Source organism: Corylus avellana, chromosome 2 (assembly GCF_965113065.1).
Source record: "Corylus avellana chromosome 2, dhCorAvel1.hap1.2, whole genome shotgun sequence".
In the NCBI taxonomy this organism is placed as follows: Eukaryota; Viridiplantae; Streptophyta; class Magnoliopsida; order Fagales; family Betulaceae; genus Corylus; species Corylus avellana.
In genome coordinates this window covers 37882276-37896081 of record NC_142491.1, presented here as the reverse complement: position 1 = coordinate 37896081, position 13806 = coordinate 37882276, and the positions used below count along the sequence as shown (strand labels likewise).

Sequence of the window (13806 nt, the reverse complement as noted above, 5' to 3'; positions counted from 1 at the left end):
AAGAGGGTTTTATTCATTATTGCTAGCACGACTGCGGTGGCTAGGGTTTCCCCCAGAGAGAGAGCGAGAGATGGGTAAGGTGGTGGAGAGAAGGGAGGAGGAGGAGGAGGAGGAGGAGAAGAAGAAGAAAAAAGGTCAGCCGTCTCTTTCAGATGTCCGAAAACGCACTCTCAAAGGAAAACAACAACAAAAGCGAATTCATTCCGCTTCTACTTGCCTTAACCCCGACGCCAACGAGATGGATAGCGACGACAGAGTCAGCGACGAGAGCGAGATCGAGGCCGACGGGAGCATTAGGAGAGTTGGAGGTCTGACCGACGAAGAATCATGAATCTAAAAGTTCTCCTAAAACTATATTGGCATATCTGAGAAACAAGGGTATTGCCAAGACAATCTTGTAATATCAAAATATATATGAGCTTCCTATGAAAATATTTTTTGGCATTTGACTTGTATGAAATCAGCGATGATGACAACTTGCGACAACCTCCATCAGTGGTGGATTCTAGTAAACTCCGGCTGCGGATTTCAACAACCTCCGGCGGTTGCTGGTGACCTCTGGTAACGACGATAGAAAATGCATGCGAGAAAGAGAAGCTCAAACTCGAAAAATAGTTTACGGTTTTAAAAAAGGAGAAACTATTTTATGAAAACTAAAGAAGGTTTTTCAAATATACTGAAAATGTTTTCAGTTTGACCACAATTTTTTATCATACCAAACACAGAAAATAGGAAAAATATTTTTCAAAAACTATTTTACGTCGAAACAAAAACAAGTAATTTCTAATTGGAAAGTTGTTGGCACAATAGCTGCGAACCGTCTAACTCTTTTTTTTTTTTTTTAAGCAAATAAGGGAAATGATTACAGGGGTATATCCTTACCATTCTTGATCCAAAAAGAAGAGAGAGCAAGGGATCCAATGAAAATGGGTAGGCAACCCAAACAAACACCCAGAACCAATCAGAAAACGGCACCACCATAAGAGAACCGAGAAACTGTCGGGAATGGATCAAATGAATGACCCAGCCTATCAAGAGAACAAAGGTGGCCACTGAGGGCTGCTAACAAAGGCAAAACAAGAAAACCTTCCGATACACTTGCAGAGAGAACCACCATAGAACCGGCACCGAGAAAGGTTGGGTCAATAACGCTGATAAGCACCCAAACTCTATTATGTATAATGTTGAATTCAGGAACTTACTAAAGGTGACAATTGAAGTGCCATGAACTGGAGAAGTTGACTTCTACTGCACTCAACTTGATCATTTGGATGAGAACTGGAGGATGAAGTAGATGAACGCAATAATTCAATCAACTGATCGCCCCCACATACTGGCTGGGGGTCTTAATTCTCTTGATGTATCAGATTACTCATCTGAGAAATGGACAGACATTGTCAAGGTAACACATTGCTAAATTTACTGGCTCTTCCTTAAATGTCTTATATTCTAAGACAATCTACATAAGTTGCAGTGTGTCATTGTCGTGTGATACTAATCCAATATAATATGTAAAGCAGTATTATGAGAAGATAGGAAAGCCTACGCCAAAGGTAGAGGGGGTGAAGTTTTTGAAGGGGAAAGGCTATAAAGATGCAAAGGACTTTGCAGGGGAATGTGAACCGGTGGTCATCCTTGCCGGCCAAAGGCCTAAGTAAGTGACCTTTGTCTCGGTTTCTTTCGGCATGTGAAAAGCACATATTTTTGTTGTAGCATTAAAAGAGTAGGAAAAAATTCTATTACTTTTCATGTGCTATTAAAAAACATGACAACGCTATAGACTATTCCTTCAACTAAATTAAAAAAAAAAAATAAAAAAATAAAAAAACCTCTGTTGATATTCTCTTTTTTTTTTTTTGAAAGAATTTTTTGTGATTGTGGATTCTTAATTGGTAGAACAGATGTTCAGGGGACATGCAAGTATGGAACCCGAGTGGATTACATATTGGCATCATTAGATTCATCGTACAAGTATGTTCCAGGTTCGTACTCTGTGATTTCATAGTATGTTCCAGGTTCGTACTCTGTGATTTCATCAAAAGGAACTTCTGATCACCACATTCTAAAGGTTGAAATGAAGAAAGTAGGGGAGAGTGCTCAAGAGATTGCCTTTAGACAACCCAGGAAGATTAAACAAAAGGTTGTAAGAATCACAACCAGTGTTGTTCAAGAAGTATTTCGCTGCTAAAGCCCTAGCTTGTCTTTAATTATCATGAGTGTATATATATAATACATTTTGCTTCACAAACTACTTTATTATTGGGGAAACTTCATTTACCCCCACAAATTTTTGCGCTTTTTGCAGACACCCATCATTGTTCAAAAACTTTCACTTTGATGTATCCAACCTTCGTTTCCTTCCACTTTGCCCCTTCCGTTAGGATTTCACAGAAAATCCTAACGGAGGGATGTGAAATTCCAACCTTGCCCTTATTTTTTTTTAATATAATAATTATAATATTTGGAGAAACTTCACTTACCCCTCATGAACTTACGTACCTTTTGCAAACACCCCCCAATCTTTAAAGTCTTTCACTTTGGTGTATCGAACTTTTGTTTCGTTTCAGTTACCACATTCTGTTAGGATTAGAAAATCCTAACGGAGGGTGTGAAATTCCTAAAATGCCCTTATTTTTATTAAAAAAAACTCTTGACCCGTGGGTTCATCGGTGTTCTATCTACTCCTTACACTTTCACGAATTAGACCTCGGAGGGTCACCAAGGTGACCCACGAAGGGTCAAAACTTGTGACCCGCCGTGGGTCACCAAGTGACCCATCGGAGGGTCACAAGGGTGGGTCTCCTTTTTTTTTTTTTTTTCAAATATAATAATAATTTTTTATTTATAAATAAAGGTAAATTTGAAATTTTTAAAAATTTTAGGGGTATAAAGATCTTTTACTCATTCTACCGTTTGATTTAACTCATATCTAATGGTAGGGGGTATTTGGAACGAAACGAAAGTTTGATACACCAAAATGAGAGACTTTGAAGACTGGGGGGGGGGGGGGGTGTCCGCAAAAGACGCCTAAGTTAAGGGGGATGAGTGAAGTTTTCTCTAATTTTTTATTTATCAATAAGGGTAAATTTGGAATTTTAAAAAACTTTAAGGGTATAAAGGTCTTTTACTCATTTGACTGTTTGATTTAACTGCAAAATCCTAATGGAAGGGGGAAAATGAAAGGAAATCAAAATTGAATACATCAAAGTGAGAGTTTTTGAACAAATGGGGGGGTGTTTGCAAAAAGCTCGAAAGTTTGGGAGGGATAAGTGAAGTTTCCTCTTTATTATTTGTAGGATATATGAAATTATTAATAAGAGTTGATGGTAATGAATTGTAATATGAAGCTTAATTGCTAAGTAAAATTGTAATATTTGATGGTAATTAACTAATTAGGGTTAAATACTAATCTGGTCAACGTTGTTTACCACTTTATCAAAAAGCCGATCTGGTTTTCAAAAGTGACAAATAGTTGGTTTGCTTTTCATGTTTATTAGAACTTTTTGCCAAAAAGAGAAATGATTTGTATCAATATTTTGCACGTATTTTTCTTGTATCATCTTACAAATCAACTATACATATATAAGTCAATGGAATATTTTGCACATATTTCTATCATATCATCTTACAAATTAATTATTAAATTGGTGGACTTATATAGACCTCCAAATAAGTGAATGATGGACTCCACAAATTTAATAGTTGATCTATTGAATTTGTAAGAGAATATGAGAAAAATATGAACAAATTATTGACACCAATCATCTCTTAAAAAAAAAAAAAAAAAAAAAGGTTTTCAAAATTGACTGCTTCTCACAATACTTTTGGTCTTTTGCCTTGTCTTGATCCCTTGTAATTTCCCTCGATCTTTTTGACTCTCTGTCTTCCTGCTTGATCCCCGCCCCTTCTTTCATGCATGGCTTAGAAAATATATATATATATATACTAGTGGAGGTGGCATGTGCAATACACGTGCTTGGTTTTCTGTGTTATGTATCACTATAATTGTTAACATTATATATATATATAATATTTCTAAATTATTGAACAAATATTTATTAAATTTTCTAAACAAATAAAATAAAATTATAAATTAAGTAAATATGATATTAAAAAAGAGTTAATTTACATAGTAGACATATGTTATTACTTCAAATTAAAGGGTATTAAAATATATATATATAGCACATTCATGTTCATGGTTTTTATCTCAACTAACTTATAGGTACATAAAATTGTAATTTAATCAAATGTTTCCTTATTATAATGCATCATAGGCCTTGAAAAGCTATAAAGTTTAAAATAATTCATGTTACCATGAATAGCAAAAATTTAAAAGCATGCATGTATGAATTATCACCATAATAGTATATCTACTTTTATATTTTCCTTTCAACAATCCTAATAACTTGTACATAAATATTACCAAAAGCATGCCACCATCAAAGCATGCAACCAACTTAATCCAACCAAACTATTAGCTACTACAATTAGTTTGTCATGAGTTTCAAAATACATAATGAGTTTCAAAAATGCATTTGTTTGTCTTTATCTTGCACACTACTTGATACTAAAATTTGTTTCAAAATATATCACTTTGCAATTTAGTTGGTCAAATGAGTAGATGATGCTACCAATTATTGAGTTGTGGAAATTGATTCATCTTCGTTTGATGGCTCTTGAACGATAGTAATGTTGAATCTTTGGCGTGGTCCTCCACGTCCATCAATCAATGTAGCTCTTAGCCGAGTAATGAATTCTTGCTCCGAAGAAAGCCTTGCAAGGCTTTGTATATTAGTAATGCCCTCCTATTTACAACAAAATAAAAATAAGATAAGTTTGATGAATCATAAAAATAAGAAGAAAAAAAAAATGAAACAAAGATAAGATTGTTTAACTTTTTTTGTTTAGCTTATATTTAGCTTACATTCATGGTATATTGAAGAAGATACTACAAAAGTGTAAAATATACTGATTCTAGAGGTTTGGAAAGCAATGCTGCATTTGTTTTAACAAATGTATTTACAATGCAATTTCATTTTCATGGAGAGTTGAGATTTCTCTTATTATTCTTTTAATATAATTGTGCTATGTTTTCATGACTCTTACTCTCTTTCAAATTTTAGCATTTTAATTGATACAAGGGTACTCTTGGTGTGAAAAATAGTGCTGATATTAGTTTAGAATGTTTGACTTGCACAACAAAGTAAAGTTCCAAAGGTTCCATGAGAAGTGGAAGCTATTTGTCGGAACCATAAAAATAGTAAAGAAAAAAAAAAAAAAGAAAAAAAAAAAGAAGAAGAAGAAGAAGTACCATTTATGTTTAAATGCCATATTTCACATTTGACCTATTGGATAGTTTGATTTCAATAATGATTGATAATGTCATGAAGACAAACAAAAAGATAGACTTCAATTACAACATTTGAAACAACTAAATCATATAAGTCAATTTAGCCAAATTATGCATATATTTATATAGTTAGATGGAGTTTCATTATTCAAATATTCTAAACTTAATTTAATTCATCAATTGCATGGAGTAAATACAGGGCCAACCCAATATATTTTTATATAATTTAATATGTCAATTGGAGCACTTTTTTCTATTTGTAAAATTTCTTTTAAATTTTTAATTCTAAAAATAAATCTAAACCATCAATATCATAGTAGATATCATGTTTTAGGAAACCTTCTAGATTAAGACATTTGTTTTACAAACTATCATCATCTAGTGATTTTAATTTCTTAAAATTTTTTGGTTTTTTTATTTAATTTCTTAAAATTAAATAAAAAACCAAAAATGTTTTTGTTGTTCTTAATTGTAAAAATATTTTCAAAAATCAAATAAAAAATAATAATGAAAGTCATTGATTGAGTTTTTGGTAACTAACCTTTTTTATCGCTGATCAACTACAGAAGGATTTTAATAACTTAAAGACTGAGTAGGTGGCAAACAGCGAAATTATGGAGAAGAAGAGAATAATTCAAATTTGAATAAGGCTTGAAAAGGGAGAAAATGAAAAATTATAAAGAAAGGAGTTTGTAATTGAATAAAATATTTTAAAAACTTTCCATCTTCTAGCATTTATTTATTTATTTTTCCCATTTGATTTTAAACATTAAACACAATCTTCTTGATTTTTTTTTTTTTATTTATTTTTATTTTTTTCCGGTTAGACATGTGCAACATAATTAGGGTTGGATATTTGATTCCCTTATTTATTGTTATTGGTTTTTTAAGCCTTATTTATTTGGGAATGTTGGAAATATTAATGCATTTTTTAAAAAAAATTAAGTATAGGTCTTAATTAAAGCGTATATATTGACAGCAAATATATATTTAACTTTTTTTTATGAAAATTGTTTTATTAGGATTCATTAATTGAACCTTATTAAATTGAGGACCTTTTTAAAATTATTTATTTACCATGATTAGGGGCCTTAATTAAAGATTATGAACGATAATAATGGCTTAACATTTTTTTATTGATTTTTTTTTAATTTTTTTTTAATTAGGGGCCCTAGGCGGGGCCCTAACCCGCCTAAGGCTTGGGTCGACCCTGAGTAAATATGAACTCCAAACTTATTACTATCTTTTGTTATACATACATGTGATATAATTATATTAAATTCTAAATATATTCTAAATAAAAATTAAAAAAATTCTAAATTTATGATATATTTGTAATTTTAAGTAATTGAGTCATGTGGTACATATAGTTGAACTTTCCTAACAAATCCAATCATATCTTCGGAATCTAAAACTATTTTGTGTTGTGTTGTTAAATCTCCCAACGGTTAGGATTAAATAGAAAACAAACAAAGGTTAAATCGTTAGGATTAAATAGAAAACAAACAAAGGTTGAGATTTAACCAAGAACATTTCCAACCAAACACAACCATCAAATTTTACCTAGGAAAAATTGAAAATTTATCTATAAAAGTCATAGAAAGGATCCTAAATCAATTTCCCACAAAAAAACTCAGCAATACCCAATCACTAACCTGTGCTGGACAAAGAGAGGAAGAAACAATTAAAGAAAACCCATCAAATTTCAGCCAGGAAAAATCATACCCAAACTTGTTAAAAATCATAGAAAGAAACCAATAATCCAAAGGTCAATACTTTACCACTAAATCAACTTCCCATACGCACACAAAAAAAAAAAAAAAAAAAAAAAAAACCAGCAATAGGATTACCCAATCACTAACGTGGGGAAGCAATATCTAGTAATAGTTATCTTTAGTTTGTTTCTCAGCTTCTCCCTCTATCTCATCATCTCACTCTCCGCTCGTCTCTCTCGATCTTTCTCTTTGTTCTTGACAAAGAGGGGAAGAAATTAACAAAGAAATAGGAGGGGAAGTGGGAGTAAATTGATGGATTTTTGGGCAGATTTTTTTTTTCTACTCTTGTACTCTTTCTTTGTAGGAACAAAGAGGTTGATAAGAAATAATAAAAAATAAAAAATAAAAAAATTCTCCACCTTTTCTCCTCAATTTCTTCTCTGAATCCAAATAGTTCTAGGTAGATTTTTTTTTTTTTTTTTTAGTCTTTTCTCCTCCATTCCTTCTTTGAATACAAAATCGGTTTAAGTAGATTTTGTTTTTGACTTCTGTACACTTCTGCAATTGAAAAAAAAAAAAAAAAAAAAATTGCCTTTCTTTCTTGCCCATTCCTTCTGAATCGCCATTAATTCCTTCTAAATCTCACCCATTCAAGAAGCTTCCTTCATAAAGGACCAAAAAATCTCTCTCAAAAAGTTTAACTCTTTACCTACTTAGAGGGCAAAATGGTAATTTAAATATAAAAGACAAAAATATCCAAACAATTTGTTAAATTCATTAGATTCAGGAAGGGCAAATTAGTAGTTTCACAATCTAAAGAAATGTCAAAAGACAAAAATAACCTTATCTAACTAAATCATGATAAACAAAGAGTAAGGATAAAATAGTAAATTTAAATAAAAGACAAAAATATTCAAACAACTTTTTAAATTCATTAGATTCAGGAATGGCAAATTAGTAGTTTCGCAATCTAAAGAAATGTCAAAAGACAAAATAACCTTAGCTAACTTAATCATGATGAACAAAGAGTAAGGATAAAATAGTAAATTTAAAGTGCAAAAGAAAAAACACTATTTGGCTTGCATTCCCACTTTTTATATATCTTTAAGTATATATATATCCTCTTTTTTTTTTTTTTTTTTTTTTTTTTTTTTTTTTTTCATGTGGAACTCTCTCTTTTCATAAAGCTTTTTTTTTAAAAAAATTATTTCAAAATACTCTCAAACCACATATATATATATATATATATATATATATATAGGAAAAGAGAAAACTTTTTATCAGGACCATCTTAATAACACCCATTTTACAGCCTCCAATCAATAACCGACACATAAGAAAAAACATAAAAAGTGCACAAAAATAAGTTGGAACAAAATACACTAGATTTTAGGGTGATAAAATCCCTAAATGGTTAACCTTCTACCTCAAGGTTTTAGTTTTGAATCCAAAAATGAGTTTTGAGGCATTAGAAACGGGTTTTGAAGTATTAGAAATGGGTTTTGAGGCGGGTCACGGCCGGCGAGGTTTGAGGCGTTCACCGCCGGCCAGACCTGTGGGTCCGGCGAGACCCACAGCGGCTACTGGTCTTTTTTTTTTTTTTTTTTTTTTTTTTTTTTTTTTTTTTTCTTCTGATTTAGTGTGATTGTTCTCACTTTTATTTTGATGATATGTCATATAATAATTGGATACTACAAAAAAAAATGTTATTAGGATGGACTTGATAGTAGGGGCTAACTCTCATAGGAAAAGGGAGCTCCACATTAAAAAAAGAAAAAAGAAAAAAAAAGGGATATTTGTATGCATTTATAAGGTCCACTTACATCAAGGATATTTGTAAAATGCCACGAAACTCACTGAGTCTCTCTCTTGGTAAAAGGGTGTTTCGGTTTGGTTTTGTTTTGTCACAGATTTTTCTGACGTTTATTATGCTGTAACCCAATACATATTAATTCATTAGAATTGGTGAGGGCAAATAATTTTTTAAAGAAAATGACTCAACAACGCTATGCCCAAAACCCCCGGCCAGGTGAGGAAAAATCCGTTACGTGGGTGATGGTGGGGAACCCTCCCCCCACCCCTCACGTTCTTCCATGACTCACCCTAGCACTGGAAAGGCTGGGCCGTCAAGCAACCCCACTCGCCACTACTACCAACCCGAGGTAACCACTCCACAGTCCACTATATTATATATGAGTGCATTTTTTGTGTGATCATGGCACAAAAAGTGACTTTTGTGTCATCAATAAGGAGGTGACACCTCAGTCCATTATATTAAGCTTACACTTAAAAAGAAAAGAGACAACCATACTTGATTATACTAAATATAAACAAACAAAATTTAAAAAACTAATTAATTTCTTTTATTTAAAAAAAAAAAAAAACGTAAATACTTGGGGTGGCCAACAACCACCCCAAAGAAAGTGGGGCGGCGGCTCATGGGGGTGGCCGGCGAGCCACTCCATGGACTGGGGTGGCCCGCGCGAGCCATCCCATCCAAGCCATGGGGTGGCTGGCAATGACTACGGGCTTGGCGATCCTGCCGTAGCTGGATCCGACCTTCTCGATCGCCCTCACGATGTCCAGGCCCACGTGCTTGCCATTGAGCCACTCGATCTTGGCGGTACAGATGAAGAACTGAGATCCGTTTGTGCCGGAGCAACCGGATCTCTTCTCACTAGTGCAGAGGGCACAAAAGTTCTCTATTGTTCAGAGAGTGGTGTTGGCGTAGAGCTCCATCACGATCTAGCCAATGGGCTAGGAGTCGATCTCCATGTTGAAGAAAACCTTAGAGTTTGACACCATTGAAGTAGAGATGGCCATGAGGTGGCTCGCTAGCCACCCCATAGCCTGGGGGTGACCTGTGTGGCCACCTAGGGCACCTCCCTTTGGGGTGGCCAGCGACCACCCCAAGTGGGGGAGGGGGTGGCCAGCCAACCACCCCTTCAATATATATATTGCTTTTTTTTTTTTTTTTTTTTTTTTAAAAAAACAAATTAATTAATTTTTTAATTTTTTTTTTCTCATATTTGATATAAGCGGGTGTGGTTGCATTTTTTTTCTTATTATGTTTCATGCTGATGCATGTGTTAGATTATGAATGGTGGGCATAAAAGAGGGGTTTTGTGCACCATTCACATAGAAGTTATTTGATGTAGGACGATATTTAACTATATTTTCGGTAAAAACAAAAATTAGGAAAACATCAAAAATAATATTGGAGCAGTTCCGCTTAATTAGAATTTTATGTGTTCTCAGACAATGAAAGTACAAAAGGAAAGATTGTCACGATTCCAACTAATTGTCAATTTTATATTAAGATTTTATTTTATTTGATTAAGACTTTAATTCATTTCCTTAATAGAGTTAGATTTGCTGTAATTAGTTTCCTTAATTTCCTTATTAGGATTAGGTTTACTATTACAACTAGGATTATGTTTACTTTCTCTATAAGTATTTATCTTTTATAAATAGGTTAGCTTGTTATGTAAAACTCAATCCATTGAATTATTATCAAATTAGAGAAGTTTTTCTCAAATACTCTGCGGAGTTTTATTTTTCTTTTAGCCCGTGAGCTTGTTTTTATCTGTTGGGTAGAAAAGCTTGTTAATTTTTATCTGTTCTACCAAGATGAAGACACTTTTCTTTGCAGAATCAAAGACGCTACTCTTTGGTTAGTTATCTTAGTCTTCTGCTACGTCATTATTCTTACTATATATATATATATATATATATATATTGAGAATAATTATAGGAGAGGTTGTGGTTCGTAGCTAGGATGGTCTCGCTATCAACATGTGGCTAGATTGTTTGGTCTAGGCTTAGAGTGAGGAATTGAGATCCCTAAAATTCTCTTTAAATTTGAGATTCTCAAATTTTATAAATTTCATCAATTCATAAATTTCATCCATTCATTTTATATATATATATATATATAGAGGAGAGGTTGGAGTTGGTAGCAAGGATGGTCTGGCTATCAACATGTGGCTAGATTGTTTGGTCTAGGCTTAATGTGAGGGATTGAGATCCCTAAAATTCTCTTTAAGTTTGAGATTCTTAAATTCATAAATCCCATCTATTCATTTTATCAAAGATATGTTTAAATGTTTAACAAAGCAATCAATAATATCTCCTCATGAAAAAGAAACAAAAGAGAATTCTCTGTTGGAGCGACGTGGGGCTCATCAATATCTGGTTAAGTATTCCCTCGTCAGTGCGGTTTACAATTCAAAGAAAGAGAGCGCTCAAGGTTTCTACGCATTTGTGGCGAAGGTCGCACAGAGGAAAAGTCAGCCATTATTGCCAAGTTGGTTGAACCAGCCAGTCAATACTTGCACAAGGAAGAAAACAAACCATATTAGCGGATCTGCGTGAGTGACTTGAGAGGTGGGGGATTGAAACCAAATCACCACATCCAATACTTCATTTCTCTTATTTCATATTTTTCGTCAAAAAAAAAAAGAGGCTATAAATAATAATAAGAGTACTATAAATTATACCCAAATGCAAGGTAGGTTGCATTGCATAATTGGAAAACAATATTCTTGATGGCTGCAGCATTTCCGGCGGGGCTTGGCGACATCATCAAGCTCCTTCCCACTGGCACAGTGTTCCTGTTCCAGTTCTGCAGCCCCATCCTGTCCAACTATGGGCAGTGCCACTACTACAACAAGTATCTCACCGCCTTTCTTGTCGGCTGCTGCGGTTTGTCTTGCTTCTTTTCTACATTTACTGACAGTTGTGTCGTTCAAAACAAAATCTACTGTGGGTTTGTAACACGCAAGGGTGGTCTTTGGCCCTCGCCCCCGCCAGAGCCTCCGCCAGAGCCAGAGCATGGCATCACAAAACCGCCTGGGAAGGTGAACCTGCGGGTGCCGGAAAAGATTGGGTTTGCAGACTTTGTCCATGCTATTTTGGCTGTGATAGTGTTCGGAGCAGTGGTGCTTTTGGACACAAATACTGTAAAGTGCTTCTATCCGGTGACTGAGTCAACTCATAAGACTCTGCTCTCGGTCGTGCCGGCAGTTGTCGGTGCCGTTTGTAGCGTGCTAATACCCTTGTACCCTTGCAAGCGAAATGGAATTGGATACCGTTCAACTATGTCTTTATCACAGAATTCCAACGTCTCCGGTTCAGAAATACCGTTGACCGGGGAACCTAAGGAAGGGAGGCCTGTTGATCATACACAGGTTTGACATATCTATATAGTTGTTGCTGTTCAAATTGTAACTTTTAATCTAATTTATCCCTTGTAACAAGTGGATCAGCTTGTTGTTCAATTCATCACAACCAGGAATCTACGAACAACAATAAATATGTTGAAATAATGATAATGTGGGAATATTAAGCAGAAGAAAGAGAGGGAGAATGAACACAAAGAACTTACGGGTGGTTCGGTGTTAGACACCTACGTCCACTATTCGGAATACTCCTAAGGGCTACATTGTGCTTATTAACTTTTTTTTGTCTACATTACAGAAGTTTCTATTTATAGGGCAATGTCTAAATACAAGTATAGTAATCAAATCTCATTGATTTGATTACATTCCTAATATTTGATTACAATCAACCCATAAATATAGAATATTTGATATCAGCATAATTATGAAATATACAAAAAATATTATATCTTTTCCATATATTTTAACATCCCCTCAAATTCAAGGTGAAATATTCTGGAACCTTAAGTTTGAAATCAGAAACAATGATGACGGCGGTGGTGGAGGTGGGGAATATGCCGTAGATGATGACGACTGCTGGAGGAGATAGAGGCTGGCGGGTTGCCAGCGACGGCGATGGGCCAAAATCCAAAAGGGGCCGACAACGGGCCAGGGCTAACAATGAGCCAAACTTCAAAAAGGGTCGGCAAAGGGCCAAAACATAAAAATGGGCGACTTGGGCCAAAAATAAAAAGGGCTGACTAGGGCCAAAAATAAAAAGAAAATGAGCTCACTTGGGCAATTATCAGATCAGTGCACCGAATCTGACTAGTGCGTGGCGCACATGATGTGGTCACTTGGACCCTTTTATTTATTTTTATTTTTTCGGATCTGAATCTGGTGTGGATAGCTCCACTATAGGCTTATGAGCTTGGTTGAAAGGGCATGATCTGCTGTGGCTGAGCAGGCAGAGAGCTTGGGTGGCGCGTGTAGACTCCATTTTGGCAGATCTCAGCGGCTATGAACTTTGCAGCGTCTAATCTATGGAATTGTGTGAATGCCGAGGTGATTGGTGGAATGCAATGGCATGTGGCAGAACCGGCAAAGCTTTTGGACGGAGCATGGTGGTGGACTTGAGCATCGAGATTGTCGGACGGAATGTGAGGAAACGTCAATGACGTTGAAGGCCACAAGAAAGTGGTTTTGATACCATGTTGAAATAATGATGATGTGAGAATATTGAGCAGAAGCAAGAGAGAGAGAATGAGTATAAAGAACTTATGGGTGGTTTGGTGTTAGACACCTACGTCCATCACTCAAAATACCCCTAAGGGCTACATTGTGCTCATTAACTTTTTTTTGTCTACAATACAAAAGTTCTTATTTATAGGGCAATGTCTAAATACAAGTATAATAATAAAATCTCATTGATTTGATTACATTCCCAATATTTGATTACAATCAACCCATAAATAGAGAATATTTGATATTAGTATAATTATGGAATATACGAAAAATATTATATATTTTCCATGAGGTTTGATACGGACACAACACAAACCCAACTCATGCCCAACTT

The 13806-nt window shown here is 34.5% G+C and overlaps 2 pseudogenes; one reads left to right on the top strand and one right to left on the bottom strand.

Moving 5' to 3' along the window:
• Positions 1-9504: 9504 nt before the first annotated feature.
• On the bottom strand, positions 9505-9873 carry LOC148587722 (peptidyl-prolyl cis-trans isomerase 2-like; annotated as a pseudogene).
• A 1742-nt stretch (positions 9874-11615) lies between these two features.
• On the top strand, positions 11616-12263 carry LOC132181045 (protein DMP2 pseudogene; annotated as a pseudogene).
• Positions 12264-13806: the final 1543 nt, after the last annotated feature.